This window comes from Arachis hypogaea, chromosome 20, assembly GCF_003086295.3.
Source record: "Arachis hypogaea cultivar Tifrunner chromosome 20, arahy.Tifrunner.gnm2.J5K5, whole genome shotgun sequence".
NCBI classification, from domain to species: Eukaryota; Viridiplantae; Streptophyta; class Magnoliopsida; order Fabales; family Fabaceae; genus Arachis; species Arachis hypogaea.
Window position 1 is genome coordinate 54,012,887 of NC_092055.1, and position 14,301 is coordinate 54,027,187.

The 14,301-nt window shown below is 40.4% G+C and overlaps 1 non-coding gene across 1 annotated transcript; it reads right to left on the reverse strand.

Annotated features, from left to right (window-relative positions):
- Positions 1-3,104: 3,104 nt before the first annotated feature.
- LOC112787678 (small nucleolar RNA R71) lies at positions 3,105-3,212 on the reverse strand. Its single transcript, XR_003195078.1, has one exon. It is a non-coding gene; the product is annotated as a small nucleolar RNA R71 (small nucleolar RNA).
- Positions 3,213-14,301: the final 11,089 nt, after the last annotated feature.

Sequence of the window (14,301 nt, forward strand, 5' to 3'; positions counted from 1 at the left end):
TTAATCAGAATCTTCGTGGTATAAGCTAGATTGATGGCGGCATTCATGAGAGTCCGGAAAGTCTAAACCTAGTCCGTGGTATTCCAAGTAGGACTCTGGGATTGAATGACTGTGACGAACTCCGAACTCGCGAGTGCTGGGCGTAGTGACAGACGCAAAAGGATAGTAAATCCTATTCCAGTATGATCGAGAACCTCCAAGATTATTAGCCATGCAGTGACAGCGCATCGGACCATTTTCACAGAGAGGAATAGGATGCAACCATCGACAAGGGTGATGCCTCCAGACGATTAGCCGTGCTGTGACAGAGCATTTGGACCATTTTCCCTAGAGGATTGAAAGTAGCCATTGGCACCGGTGACATCCTTACATAAAGCCAGCCATAGAAAGGAGTAAGACTGATTGGATGAAGATAGCAGGAAAGCAGAGGTTCAGAGGAACGAATGCATCTCCATACGCTTATCTGAAATTCTCACCAATGATTTACATAAGTATTTCTATCCTTCTTTTATTATTAAATTTTGAAAACTACATAACTATTTTATATACACCTGACTGAGATTTACAAGGTGACCATAGCTTGCTTCATACCAACAATCTCCGTGGGATTCGACCCTTACTCACATAAGGTATTACTTGGACGACCCAGTGCACTTGCTGGTTAGTTATGCGAAGTTGTGAAGATATGTTTAGACCATGGTTCTGTGCATCCGTTTTTGGTGCCATCGCCAGGGAATATATTTCGAACAATAATTCACAACCTAAGTAACAATTTCGCATACCAAGTTTTTGGCGCCGTTGCCGGGGATTGTTCAAGTTTGGACAACTGACGGTTCATCTTGTTGCTCAGATTAGGTAATTTTCTTTTTGTTTTATTTTCAAAAAATTTTTCAAAATTCTTTCAAAAAAATTTCTCCTTTGTTTTCAAAAAAAAATTTTTTTAAAATAAAAATGTTTTCAAAAATATATTTTTCTTCAGAATTTTTAAGAATGAATTCTAGTGTTTCATGAAGCATGTGAAAGCCTGGCTGGCTATAAAGCCATGTGTAATTCTTCTGTGTAGGGCATGTCAGGCGTGTCATGTCTGAGTTACATACTAAAGCTTGGCTGGCTATTAAGCCATGCCTAACCCTTTGATTGGAGCTTTAGGCTAAAGAGCATAAGATTCCTGGAATTCATATTAAAAATTTTGGAATCCTTATTTTCCTTTTTCAAAATAATTTTCGAAAAAAATTCCAAAAAAAAATTTAGAAAATCATAAAAATCCAAAAAAATATTTTTGTGTTTCTTGTTTGAGTCATGTGTCATGTTATAAGTTTGGTGTCAATTGCATACTCATCTTGCATTTTTCGAAAATTCATGCATTCATAGTGTTCTTCATGATCTTCAAGTTGTTCTTGGTAAGTCTTCTTGTTTGATCTTGATGTTTTCTTGTTTTGTGTTGTATGATGTTTTTCATATGCATTCTTGCATCCATAGAGTCTAAGCATCAAAGATTTCTAAGTTTGGTGTCTTGCATGCTTTCTTTGCATTTAAAAATTTCTCAAAAATATGTTCTTGATGTTCATCATGATCTTCATAGTGTTCTTGGTGTTTATCTTGACATTCATAGTATTCTTGCATGCATCACATGTTTTGATCTAAAATTCTCATGCATTGCATAATTTTCATATTTTTCTCTCTCATCATTAAAAATTCAAAAATAAAAAAATATCTTCCCCTTTTCTCTTAAAATTTCAAAAATAAAAAATCTTATCTTTTTCAAAATCTTTTTCAAAAAATAAAGTCTTTTTTCAATTTTTTTTAGTTATTTTCGAAAATTTCAAAAATATTTTTCAAAAATCTTTTTCTTAATTTTACATCATATTTTCGAAAATAACATCATCAATTAATGTTTTGATTCAAAAATTTCAAGTTTGTTACTTGCTTGTTAAGAAAGATTCAAACATTGAGTTCTAGAATCATATCTTGCGATTTCTTGTGAATTAAGTCATTAATTGTGATTTTAAAAATCAAATCTTTTTCAAAACTAATTTCAATCATATCTTTTCAAAAATATCTTCTTATCTTATCTTTTTCAAAAATTTGATTTTCAAAATATCTTTTCTAACTTCCTAACTTCTTATCTTTTCAAAATTTGTTTCAACTAACTAACTAACATTTTGTTTGTTTCTTATCTTTTTCAAAACCACCTAACTAACTCTCTCTCTCTAATTTTCGAAAATATCTTCCCTCTTTTTCAAAATTTCTTTTTAATTAACTAATTATTTTAATTTTTTATTTTAATTTTCGAAAATTACTAACCTTTTTCAAAAACTATTTTCGAAAATCACTAACCCTTTCTCAAAAATAATTTTCGAAAATTCTTCTCCCTCATCTCCTTCTAATTATTTATTCATCTACCAACACTTCTCTTCATCTCACATCTCTGCTCCTATCATCACCTTTGTGTTTGGATTCTTCATTCTTCTTTACCCCTATTCCTTTTCTTCTTCTACTAACAATAAGGAACCTCTTTACTGTGACATAGAGGATTCCTCTTCTTTTCTTGTTCTCTTCTCTTTCTTATGAGCAGGAACAAGGAAAAAGGCATTCTTGTTGAAGCTGATCCAGAACCTGAAAGGACTCTGAAGAGGAAACTAAGAGAAGCTAAATTACAACAATCCAGAGACAACCTTATTGAAAATTTCGAACAAGTAAAGGAGATGGCAGCCGAACCCAACAACAATAATGCAAGGAGAATGCTTGGTGACTTTGCTGCACCTAATTCCAATTTACATGGAAGAAGCATCTCGATTCCTACCATTGGAGCAAACAATTTTGAGCTGAAACCTTAGCTAGTTTCTCTGATGCAGCAGAACTGCAAGTTTCATGGACTTCCATCTGAAGATCCTTTTCAGTTCTTAACTGAATTCTTGCAGATCTGTGATACTGTTAAGACTAATGGAGTAGATTCTGAAGTCTACAGGCTCATGCTTTTCCCTTTTGCTGTAAGAGACAGAGCTAGAGTGTGGTTGGACTTTCAACCCAAAGACAGCCTGAACTCTTGGGATAAGCTGGTCACAGCTTTTTTAGCCAAGTTCTTTCCTCCTCAAAAGCTGAGCAAGCTTAGAGCTGATGTTCAAACCTTCAGACAGAAAGAAGGTGAATCCCTCTATGAAGCTTGGGAAAGATACAAGCAGCTGACCAAAAAGTGTCCTTCTGACATGCTTTCAGAATGGACCATCCTGGATATATTCTATGATGGTTTATTTGAGCTATCAAAGATGTCATTGGATACTTCTGTAGGTGGATCCATTCACCTAAAGAAAATGCCTGCAGAAGCTCAAGAACTCATTGACATGGTTGCTAATAACCAGTTCATGTACACTTCTGAGAGGAATCCTGTGAGTAATGGGACGCCTATGAAGAAGGGAGTTCTTGAAATTGATACTCTGAATGCCATATAGGCTCAAAACAAAATATTGACTCAGCAAGTCAATATGATTTCCCAGAGTCTGAATGGAATGCAAGCTGCATCCAACAGTACTCAAGAGGCATCTTATGAAGAAGAAGCTTATGATCCTGAGAACCCTGCAATAGCAGAGGTAAATTACGTAGGTGAACCTTATGGAAACACCTATAATCCATCATGGAGAAATCATCCAAATCTCTCATGGAAGGATCAAAGGCCTCAACAAGGCTTTAATAATGGTGGAAGAAACAGATTTAGCAATAGCAAGCCTTTTCCATCATCCACTCAGCAACAGACAGAGAACTCTGAATAAAGTACCTCTAATTTAGCAAACTTAGTCTCTGATCTATCTAATGCCACGGTAAGTTTCATGAATGAAACAAGATCTTCCATTAGAAATTTAGAAGCACAAGTGGGCCAGCTGAGTAAAAGGATCACTGAAATCCCTCCTAGTACTTTCCCAAGCAATACAGAAGAAAATCCAAAGAGAGAGTGCAAGGCCATTGATATTACCAAAATGGCCGAACCCAAAGAGGGAGAAGAGGACGTGAATCCCAGTGAGGAAGACCTCCTGGGACGTCTAGTGATCAATAAGGAGTTTCGCTCTGAGGAACCAAAGGAATCTGAGACTCATCTAGAGACCATAGAGATTCCATTGAACCTCCTTATGCCATTCATGAGCTCTGATGAGTATTCCTCTTCTGAAGAGAATGAGGATGTTACTGAAGAGCAAGCTGCCAAGTTCCTTGGTGCAATCCTGAAGCTAAATGCCAAATTATTTGGTATTGAAACTTGGGAAGATGAACCTCCCTTGTTCACCAATGAACTAAGTGATCTGGATCAACTGACATTGCCTCAGAAGACACAGGATCCTGGAAAGTTCATAATACCTTGTACCATAGGCACCATAATCTTTAAGGCTCTGTGTGACCTTGGTTCAGGAATAAACCTCATGCCCCTCTCTGTAATAGAGAAACTGGGAATCTATGGGGTGCAAGCTGCTAAAATCTCATTAGAGATGGCAGACAATTCAAGAAAACAGGCTTATGGACAAGTAGAGGACGTGTTAGTAAAGGTTGAAGGCCTTTACATCCCTGCTGATTTCATAGTCCTGGATACTGGAAAGGAAGAGGATGAATCCATCATCCTAGGAAGACCTTTCCTAGCCACAGCAAGAGCTGTGATTGATGTGGACAGAGGAGAATTGATCCTTCAATTAAATAAGGACAACCTTGTGTTTACAACTCAAGGATCTCTCTCTGCATCCATGGAGAGGAAGCAGAAAAAGCTTCTCTCAAAGCAGAGTCAACCAAAGCCCCCACAGTCAAACTCTAAGTTTGGTGTTGGGAGGCCACAACCAAACTCTAAGTTAGGTGTTGGGAGGTCTTAACAAAGCTCTGCACATCTGTGAGGCTCCATGAGAGCCCACTGTCAAGCTATTGACATTAAAGAAGCACTTGTTGGGAGGCAACCCAATGTTTATTTATCTAATTTCATTTTTGTTTTTCATGTTTTCTTAGGTTCATGATCATGTGGAGTCACAAAATAAATATAAAAATTGAAAATGGAATAAAAAACAGTGGAAGAAAAATCACACCCTGGAGGAAGCACCTGTCTGGCGTTCAACGCCAGAACAGAGCATGGTTCTGGCGCTGAACGCCCAAAATGGGCAGTATCTGGGCGCTGAACGCCCAAAATGGGCAGCATCTGGGCGCTGAACGCCAAAATTGCACCCTGCAGGAGAGATGGCGCTGAACGCCCAGAACAAGCATGGTTCCGGCGTTCAATGCCAGAAATGGGCAACATATGGGCGTTGAACGCCCAAAATGGGCACCATCCTGGCGCTGAACGCCCAGAGTTGTGTGCAAGGGCATTTTACATGCCTAATTTGGTGCAAGGTTGTAAATCCTTGAACACCTCAGGATCTGTGGATACCACAGGATCATCTCAGGATCTGTGGACCCCACAGGATCCCCACCTACCTCCACTCACTCTCTTCTCTCTTCTCAATCATCCTCTATTCCCAATAAACACTCTTCCCCAAAACCCTTCACCTATCACCTCCATCTCTCTTCCCTATTAACCCATCACCACTCACATCCACCCACTCTTCCCCATAAACCTACCCAATAAACTCCACCTACCTTCAAAATTCAAATCAATTTCCCACCCAAACCCACCCATATGGCCGAACCTTAACCCCCCCTTCCTTCCCTATATAAAGCCTTCCATTCTTCCTCATTTTCACACAACATAACCCTCTCTTCTCTTCTTGGCCGAAACACACCTCCCCCCTCTCCTCCATCTTTTCTTCTTCTTCTTCATCTAATTCTTTATTTTCTTGCTCGAGGGCGAGCAATATTCTAAGTTTGGTATGATAAAAGCATAAGTTTTTTGTTTTTCCTTTACCATTGATGGCACCTAAGACCGGAGAATCCTCTAGAAAAAGGAAAGGGAAGACAAAAACTTCCACCTCCGAGTCATGGGAGATGAAAAGATTCATCTCCAAAGCTCATCAAGACCACTTCTATGATGTTGTGGCCAAACTCAAAAGAAATGAGTATCCGGAGATCCGACATGAAATTTAAAAAAGAGGTTGGGAAGTTCTAACAAATCCCATCCAACAAGTCGGCATCCTAATGGTTCAAGAGTTCTATGCCAATGCATGGATCACCAAGAACCATGATCAAAGTAAGAACCCGGATCCAAAGAACTATGTTACAATGGTTCGGGGGAAATACTTGGATTTTAGTCCGGAAAATGTGAGGTTGGCGTTTAACTTGCCTATGATGCAAGGAGATGAACGCCCCTACACTAGAAGGGTCAACTTTAATCAAAGGTTGGACCAAGTCCTCATGGACATATGTGTGGAAGGAGTGGTAGCACAAATTGCGAATCACACTTTTCACAACTCGTACCACTAACCAGCAAGTGCACTGGGTCGTCCAAGTAATACCTTACGTGAGTAAGGGTCGAATCCCACAGAGATTGTTGGTTTGAAGCAATCTATAGTTATCTTGTAAATCTTAGTCAGGAAGTCAATTATGTTTATCAGTTGAATTATGAATAACCAGTAGAGCATAAATTAAAAGTTACTTGTTGTGTAGTAATGGAGAATATGTTGGAGTTTTGGAGATGCCTTGTCTTCTGAATCTCTGCTTTCCTCTGTCTTCTGATTCACGCACGCATGTCCTCCTATGGCAAGCTGTGTGTTGGTGGATCACCGTTGTCAATGGCTACCTTCCATCCTTCCAGTGAAAACTACGCTCACGCGCTCTGTCACAGCACGGCTAATCACCGGTTGGTTCTCGATCCGGTTGGAATAGGATTTACTATCCTTTTGCATCTGTCACTAACTCCCAGCCTTCAGGAGTTTGAAGCTCGTCACAGTCATTCAATCCTTGAATCCTACTCGAAATACCACAGACAAGGTTTAGACTTTCTGGATTCTCATGAATGCTGCCATCAGTTCTAGCTTATACCACGGAGATTCTGATTAAAGAATCTAAGAGATACTCATTCAATCGGATATAGAACGGAGGTGGTTGTCAGGCACACGTTCATGGTTTGAGGAAGGTGATGAATGTCACGGATCATCACCTTCATCACAGTTAAGCGCGAATGAACATCTTAGATAGGAACAAGCGTGTTTGAATGGAAAACAGAAATACTTGCATTAATTCATTGAGACACAGCAGAGCTCCTCACCCCCAACAATGGGGTTTAGAGACTCATGCCGTCAGAGAATACAAAGTTTTGATCTGAAATGTCATGAGATACAAAATAAGTCTCTAAAAGTTGTTTAAATACTAAACTAGTAGCCTAGGGTTACAAAATATGAGTGGACTATGATGGATGATGCAGAGACCCACTTCTGGGGCCCACTTGGTGTGCTGGGGCCCACTTGGTGTGTGCTGGGGCTGAGATTTCGTGCAGAGGCCATTTGTGGAGTTGAACGCCAGTTTTTGTGCCAGTTTGGGCGTTCAACTCCAGTTTTTGATCCTTTTCTGGCGCTGGACGCCAGAATTGGGCAGAAGGCTGGCGTTGAACGCCAGTTTACGTCATCAATTCTTGTGCAAAGTATAGACTATTATATATTTCGGGAAAGCCCTGGATGTCTACTTTCCAATCCAATTGGAAGCACGCCATTTTGAGTTCTGTAGCTCCAGAAAATCCACTTTGAGTGCAGGGAGGTCAGAATCCAACAACATCAGCAGTCCTTTTTCAGCCTGAATCAGATTTTTGCTCAGCTCCTTCAATTTCAGCCAGAAAAATACCTGAAATTACAGAAAAATACACAACTCATAGTAAAGTCCAGAAATATGAATTTTTCCTAAAAACTACTAGAAATAGACTAAAAGCTAACTAAAACACACTCTAAACTATATGAAATTATCCCCAAAAAGCGTATAAAATATCCGCTCATCACAACACCAAACTTAAACTGTTGCTTGTCCTCAAGCAACTAGACAAATAAAATAGAAGACTAATAGGTTGAGAAGCAATAATATCTCAGAGTTTTTGATTGAAGCTCAGATTATAATTAGATGAGCGGGACTAGTAGCTTTTTGCTTCTGAACAGTTTTGGCATCTCACTTTATCCATTGAAGCTCAGAGTGATTGGCATCTATAGGAACTCAGAATTCAGATAGTGTTATTGATTCTCTTAGTTCAGTGTGATGATTCTTGAACACAACTTCTTTATGAGTCTTGGCCTTGGCCCTAAGCACTTTGTTTTCCAGTATTACTACCGGATACATAAATGCCACAGACACATAATTGGGTGAACCTTTTCAGATTGTGACTCAGCTTTGCTAAAGTCCCCAATTAGAGGTGTCCAGAGTTCTTAAGCACACTCTTCTTTTTGCTTTGGACCTTGACTTTAACCGCTCAGTCTCAAGTTTTCACTTGACACCTTCACGCCACAAGCACATGGTTAGGGACAGCTTGGTTTAGCCGCTTAGACCAGGATTTCAGTCCTTTAGGCCCTCCTATCCACTGATGCTCAAAGCCTTGGGATCCTTTTTAATTGCCCTTGCCTTTTGGTTTTAAGGGTTATTGGCTTTTTCTGCTTGCTTTTTTTTTTTTGCAAGCTTTGTTCTTTGCTGCTTTTTCTTGCTTCAAGAATCATTTTTATGATTTTTCAGATTATCAATAACATGTCTCATGTTCATCATTCTTTCAAGAGCCAACATATTTAACAGTCTTAAACAACAAATTCAAAAGACATATGCACTATTCAAGCATTCATTCAGAAGACAGAAAGCATTGCCACCACATTTAACTAATTAGAATTTATTTTATTTAAACTCGAAATTTTATTGCTTCTTATTCAAAAGATCTACTATTTTATTCATGTTTGCTGATGATGAGAAAAATAAACTATAGCTTAATTGGAGATAAAATCAAAATAGATACTAATTACTACTATATGACGTCTAAGGTAAACTTTTTATAAGGACACTGTCACAGAGTTAAGGCAGAAATTGGAAATTAACAACCTTTATCTGGGGGTATGGGGGTTCCTCTGATCCTTGGGAGGCTTGGTATCACAGAAGATTTTTGGCGCTTCAGTTCCCTTAAGTCACGTCCTTGCTCCTCTTGTTCTTTAAGCATATGGGTTAGTATTTGACTGTGTTCCTTCTGTTGTTTTATTATTTGCTCCATAGCTTCCTGTATCTTGGTGACAGACGTCTTAAGATGTTCCCAATATTCTGCTTGAGGAATCTCTAGAAGGAATTCCTGTGCTCTTTTCTTTATAGGATCCTCCTGTGCTTGTTGTCTCTCCATTGATGCTTTGGTGATTGGCCTTTCAATTAGGATATATTCAGTTATTCCCATCTTGACTCCAGCGTCCTTGCAGAGCAGAGAAATCACGCTTGGATAAGCCAACCTGGCCTCTCTTGAATTTTTGTTAGCAATCTTATAGAGCTCTGTTGAAATCAGCTGATGAACCTCCACTTCCTTTCCCATCATGATGCAATGAATCATTACTGCTCTTTTAACTGTGACTTCAGAACGGTTGCTGGTGGGCAACAGAGAACGCCCAATGAAGTCCAGCCATCCTCTGGCAACTGGTTTGAGATCCTCCCTCTTGAGTTGATTTGGGACGCCCTTTGTGTTGGTGGTCCACCTGGCTCCAAGAATACAGATGTCCTCCCCAATTTTATTCAGGCCAATGTCTGCTCTCATCATCCTCCTGTTGAAAGAGTCTGGATCATCCTTTAGCTGAGGTAGCTTTAGTATCTCTCTGATCTTGTCAAGGGTGGTATGAACAATCTTTCCCCTGACCATGGTCCGAAATTCGTAGCAGGCTGTTCCAGATAGTCTTTGCTTGTCAGTCTGCCACATATTAGCATAGAACTCCTGGACCATGTTCCTTCCTACTTTCGTTTCAGGATTAGCTAGGACTTCCCAGTTCCTGATTCGAATTTGCTCCTGGATCTCCGGATATTCATCTTCTTTCAGATCGAATCTAACTTCCGGGATCACTGATCTCAGACCCATTACTTTAAGATAATGGTCTGAATGTTCTTTAGATAAGAACTTTCCTTGATTCCAAAGTGGTTTTGGAACGCTCTCTTTCTTGTCTCTAGGAGTGTATTGTTTCCCTTGGGAGCCATGATCTTAGTGATTTCGGAAAAACACACCAAACTTAGAGGTTTGCTTGTCCTCAAGCAAAAGAAGAGAAAGGAGAGGGATAGAAGGAGATTGAGTAGCACTTGTTGATGAAGGAGGGGGGGAGGCCGAACCCAATTTAAAGGGGGGGAGGGGTGGATTTTCGAAAAATTGGAGGAGATAAGATAAAAAGATTGAGTTGAAAAAGATAAGATAGAAAATATAGTTTAATTTTGAAAAGATAGGATAGTTTTTTTGAAAAAGATAATTCTGGATTTGAAAAAGATAATATGAAAAAGATATTGAAAAAGATATGGATTAGTTGAAAAGATTTTTGAGTGAAAAAGATAGATTTTGAAAAAGATAGATTTTCAGAAAAGATTTTGAAAAGAGTTGGATTGGATTTGGAAAAATGGATTTTAAAAATTAAGGATTTTAGAAATCAGGGTTCTTGATATATTCATGTAAAAATCATGCATTGAAGCATTCAAATTTAAAATTAAATTGGAAATTCGTGTGGAATCACTGGAAATGGCTCCTCCCTGTCCTCCTGGCGTTTGAACGCCCAAACACTGCCTGTTTTGGGCGTTCAGCGCCCAAATGCTGATCTCCTGGGCGTTCAGCGCCTAGTTGCTGCCATTACTGGCGTTCAACGCCCAGTGGGTGGCCATTCCTGGCGCTGAACGCCCAAATGCTGCCATTACTGGCGTTCAGCGCCCAGTGGATGCCCATTTTGGGCGCTGAACGCCCAAAATGCCCCTTTACTGGCGTTTTCTTGCCATTGAGCTCTTTTACTCTGTTTTGTGTGCCGAGGTCTTCTGTAAATGATTATTTACCTTGTTGTCAATGAACTATATATAAAATATAAAGATAGAAATAGGGCAAAATGCTTGGAGGATTGTTGCCCCATGACTGGGTTGCCTCCCAGCAAGCGCTTCTTTATTGTCTTTAGCTGGACCTTGCTGAGCTTTTAATCTAGCTTCAGCCTTGAGCATTCTTGCTCAGTGTTGCCTTCAAGATAATGCTTGATTCTCTGTCCATTGACAATGAACTTCTTATCAGAATCAATATCTTGAAGCTCCACATAACCATATGGTGACACACTTGTAATCACGTATGGTCCCCTCCACCGGGATTTCAGTTTCCCGGGGAATAGCCTGAGTCTAGAGTTAAACAACAGGACCTTCTGTCCTGGTTCAAAGATTCTAGATGACAGCTTTCTGTCATGCCATTTTTTGATTTTCTTTATAAAGCTTGGCATTTTCGAAAGCTGTGAATCTGAATTCCTCTAGCTCATTTAGCTGGAGCAATCGTTTTTCTCCTGCTAATTTGGCATCTAAGTTTAGGAATCTGGTTGCCCAATAGGCCTTATGTTCCAGTTCCACGGGCAAGTGGCATGCCTTACCATACACGAGTTGGTATGGAGAGGTCCCTATAGGGGTCTTGAATGCTGTTCTGTAAGCCCACAGAGCATCATCCAAGCTCCTTGCCCAATCCTTTCTACGGGTATTTACTGTCCGTTCCAGGATTCTCTTTAATTCTCTGTTAGAGACTTCAGCTTGCCCGTTGGTTTGTGGATGATATGGAGTGGCCACTTTGTGGCGAATTCCATACCGAACCATGGCAGAGTAAAGCTGTTTATTGCAGAAGTGAGTGCCCCCATCACTGATTAACACTCTAGGGACACCAAACCTGCTAAAGATATGTTTCTGGAGGATCTTCAGCACTGTTTTAGTATCATTGGTGGGTGTGGCAATAGCCTCAACCCATTTTGATACATAGTCAACTGCCACCAGAATATAAGTGTTTGAGTATGATGGTGGGAAAGGTCCCATGAAGTCAATTCCCCATACATCAAACAACTCTATTTCCAAGATTCCTTGTTGAGGCATGGCGTAACCATGAGGCAGATTACCAGCTCTTTGGCAACTGTCACAATTACGTACAAACTCTCGGGAATCTTTATAGAGTGTGGGCCAATAGAAGCCACATTGGAGGACCTTGGTGGCTGTTCGCTCACCTCCGAAATGGCCTCCATATTGAGATCCGTGGCAATGCCATAGGATTCTCTGTGCTTCCTCTCTGGGGACACACCTCCGGATAATTCCGTCTGCATATCTCTTAAAGAGATAGGGTTCATCCCACAAGTAGTACTTTGCATCAGTAACTAATTTCTTCTTTTGTATTCTATTGTACTCCTTGGGTATGAACCTTGCAGCTTTGTAGTTTGCAATATCGGCAAACCATGGTGCTTCCTGAATGGCAAATAGATGCTCATCAGGGAACGTCTCAGAGATCTCAAGAAAGGGGAGGGACGTCCCTTTCACTGGCTCTATCCGGGACAGATGATCAGCCACTTGGTTCTCTGTCCCTTTTCTGTCTCTTATTTCTATATCAAACTCTTGCAGAAGCAATACCCATCTGATGAGCCTGGGTTTTGAATCCTGCTTTGTGAGTAGATATTTAAGAGCAGCATGGTCAGTATACACAATCACTTTTGATCCTACTAAGTATGATCTGATCTGTCAATGGCGTAAACCACTGCAAGTAGTTCTTTTTCTGTGGTTGTGTAATTTTTCTGGGCATCATTTAGAACGCGACTGGCATAATAAATGACATGCAGAAGCTTGTCATGCCTCTGTCCCAACACTGCACCAATGCATGATCACTGGCATCACACATTAACTCAAATGGCAATGTCCAGTCTGGTGCAGAAATGACTGGTGTTGTGACCAGTTTAGCTTTCAGCATTTCAAACGCCTGCAGGCATGCTGTGTCAAACACAAATGGCGTGTCAGCAGCTAGCAGATTGCTTAGAGGTTTCGCGATTTTTGAAAAATCCTTTATAAACCTCCTATAGAATCCTGCATGCCCCAGAAAGCTTCTGATTGCCTTAACATTGGCAGTTGGTGGTAATTTTTCAATTACCTCTATTTTTGCTTGATCCACCTCTATTCCCTTGTTTGAGATTTTATGCCCAAGAACAATTCCTTCAGTCACCATGAAGTGACACTTTCCCAGTTTAAAACTAGGTTGGTTTCTTGCATCTTTTCAGAACAAGTTTCAGGTGATCAAGACAGGAGCTGAATGAGTCTCCATATACTGAGAAGTCATCCACGAAGACTTCCAGAAATTTTCCACCATATCAGAGAAAATAGAGAGCATGCATCTCTGGAAGGTTGCAGGTGCATTGCATAGCCCAAAGGCATCCTTCTATAAGCAAACACTCCGGATGGACATGTGAATGCTGTTTTCTCTTGATCCTGGGGATCTACTGCAATCTAGTTATAGCCTGAGTAGCCATCCAAAAAGCAGTAATAATCATGACCTGCTAGTCTTTCTAGCATCTGGTCTATGAATGGTAAAGGAAAATGATCCTTTCTGGTGGCTGTATGAGCCTTCTGTAGTCAATACACATGCGCCACCCTGTGACTGTTCTTGTAGGAATCAGTTCATTTTTTTCATTATGAATCACTGTCATGCCTCCTTTTTTGGGACGACTTGAACAGGGCTCACCCAGGGGCTATCAGAAATGGGATAAATAATCCCAGCCTCTAGTAATTTGGTGACCTCTTCTGCACCACTTCCTTCATGGCTGGATTTAGCCGCCTCTGTGGTTGAACCACTGGTTTGGCATTATCCTCCAATAGGATTTTGTGCATGCATCTAGCTGGGCTTATGCCCTTAAGGTCACCTATGGACCACCCAAGAGCTGTCTTGTGTGTCCTTAGCACTTGAATAAGTGCTTCCTCTTCCTGTGAATTTAAAGCAGAGCTTATGATCACTGGAAGAGTGTCACCTTCTCCTAGAAATGCATATTTCAAGGATGGTGGCAGTGGCTTGAGCTCTGGTTTAGGAGGTTTTTCCTCTTTCAGAAGAAAGTTCAGAGGCTCTTTCATGTCCTCTAAATCCTCCAAATCAGGCTGAACATCTTTAAAGATGTTTTCCAACTCTGATTCGAGACTCTCAGCCATGTTGATCTCTTCTACCAAAGAGTCAATAAGGTCAACTTTCATGCAGTCTGTTGATGTGTCTGGATGCTGCATGGCTTTGACAGCGTTCAACTTGAACTCATCATCGTTGACTCTCAGGGTTATTTCCCCCTGCTGGACGTCAATGAGGGATCGTCCAGTTGCTAGGAAGGGTCTTCCTAGAATGAGAGTAGCACTCTTGTGCTCCTCCATTTCCAGCACAACAAAGTCAGTGGGAAAGGCGAATGGCCCACTCTG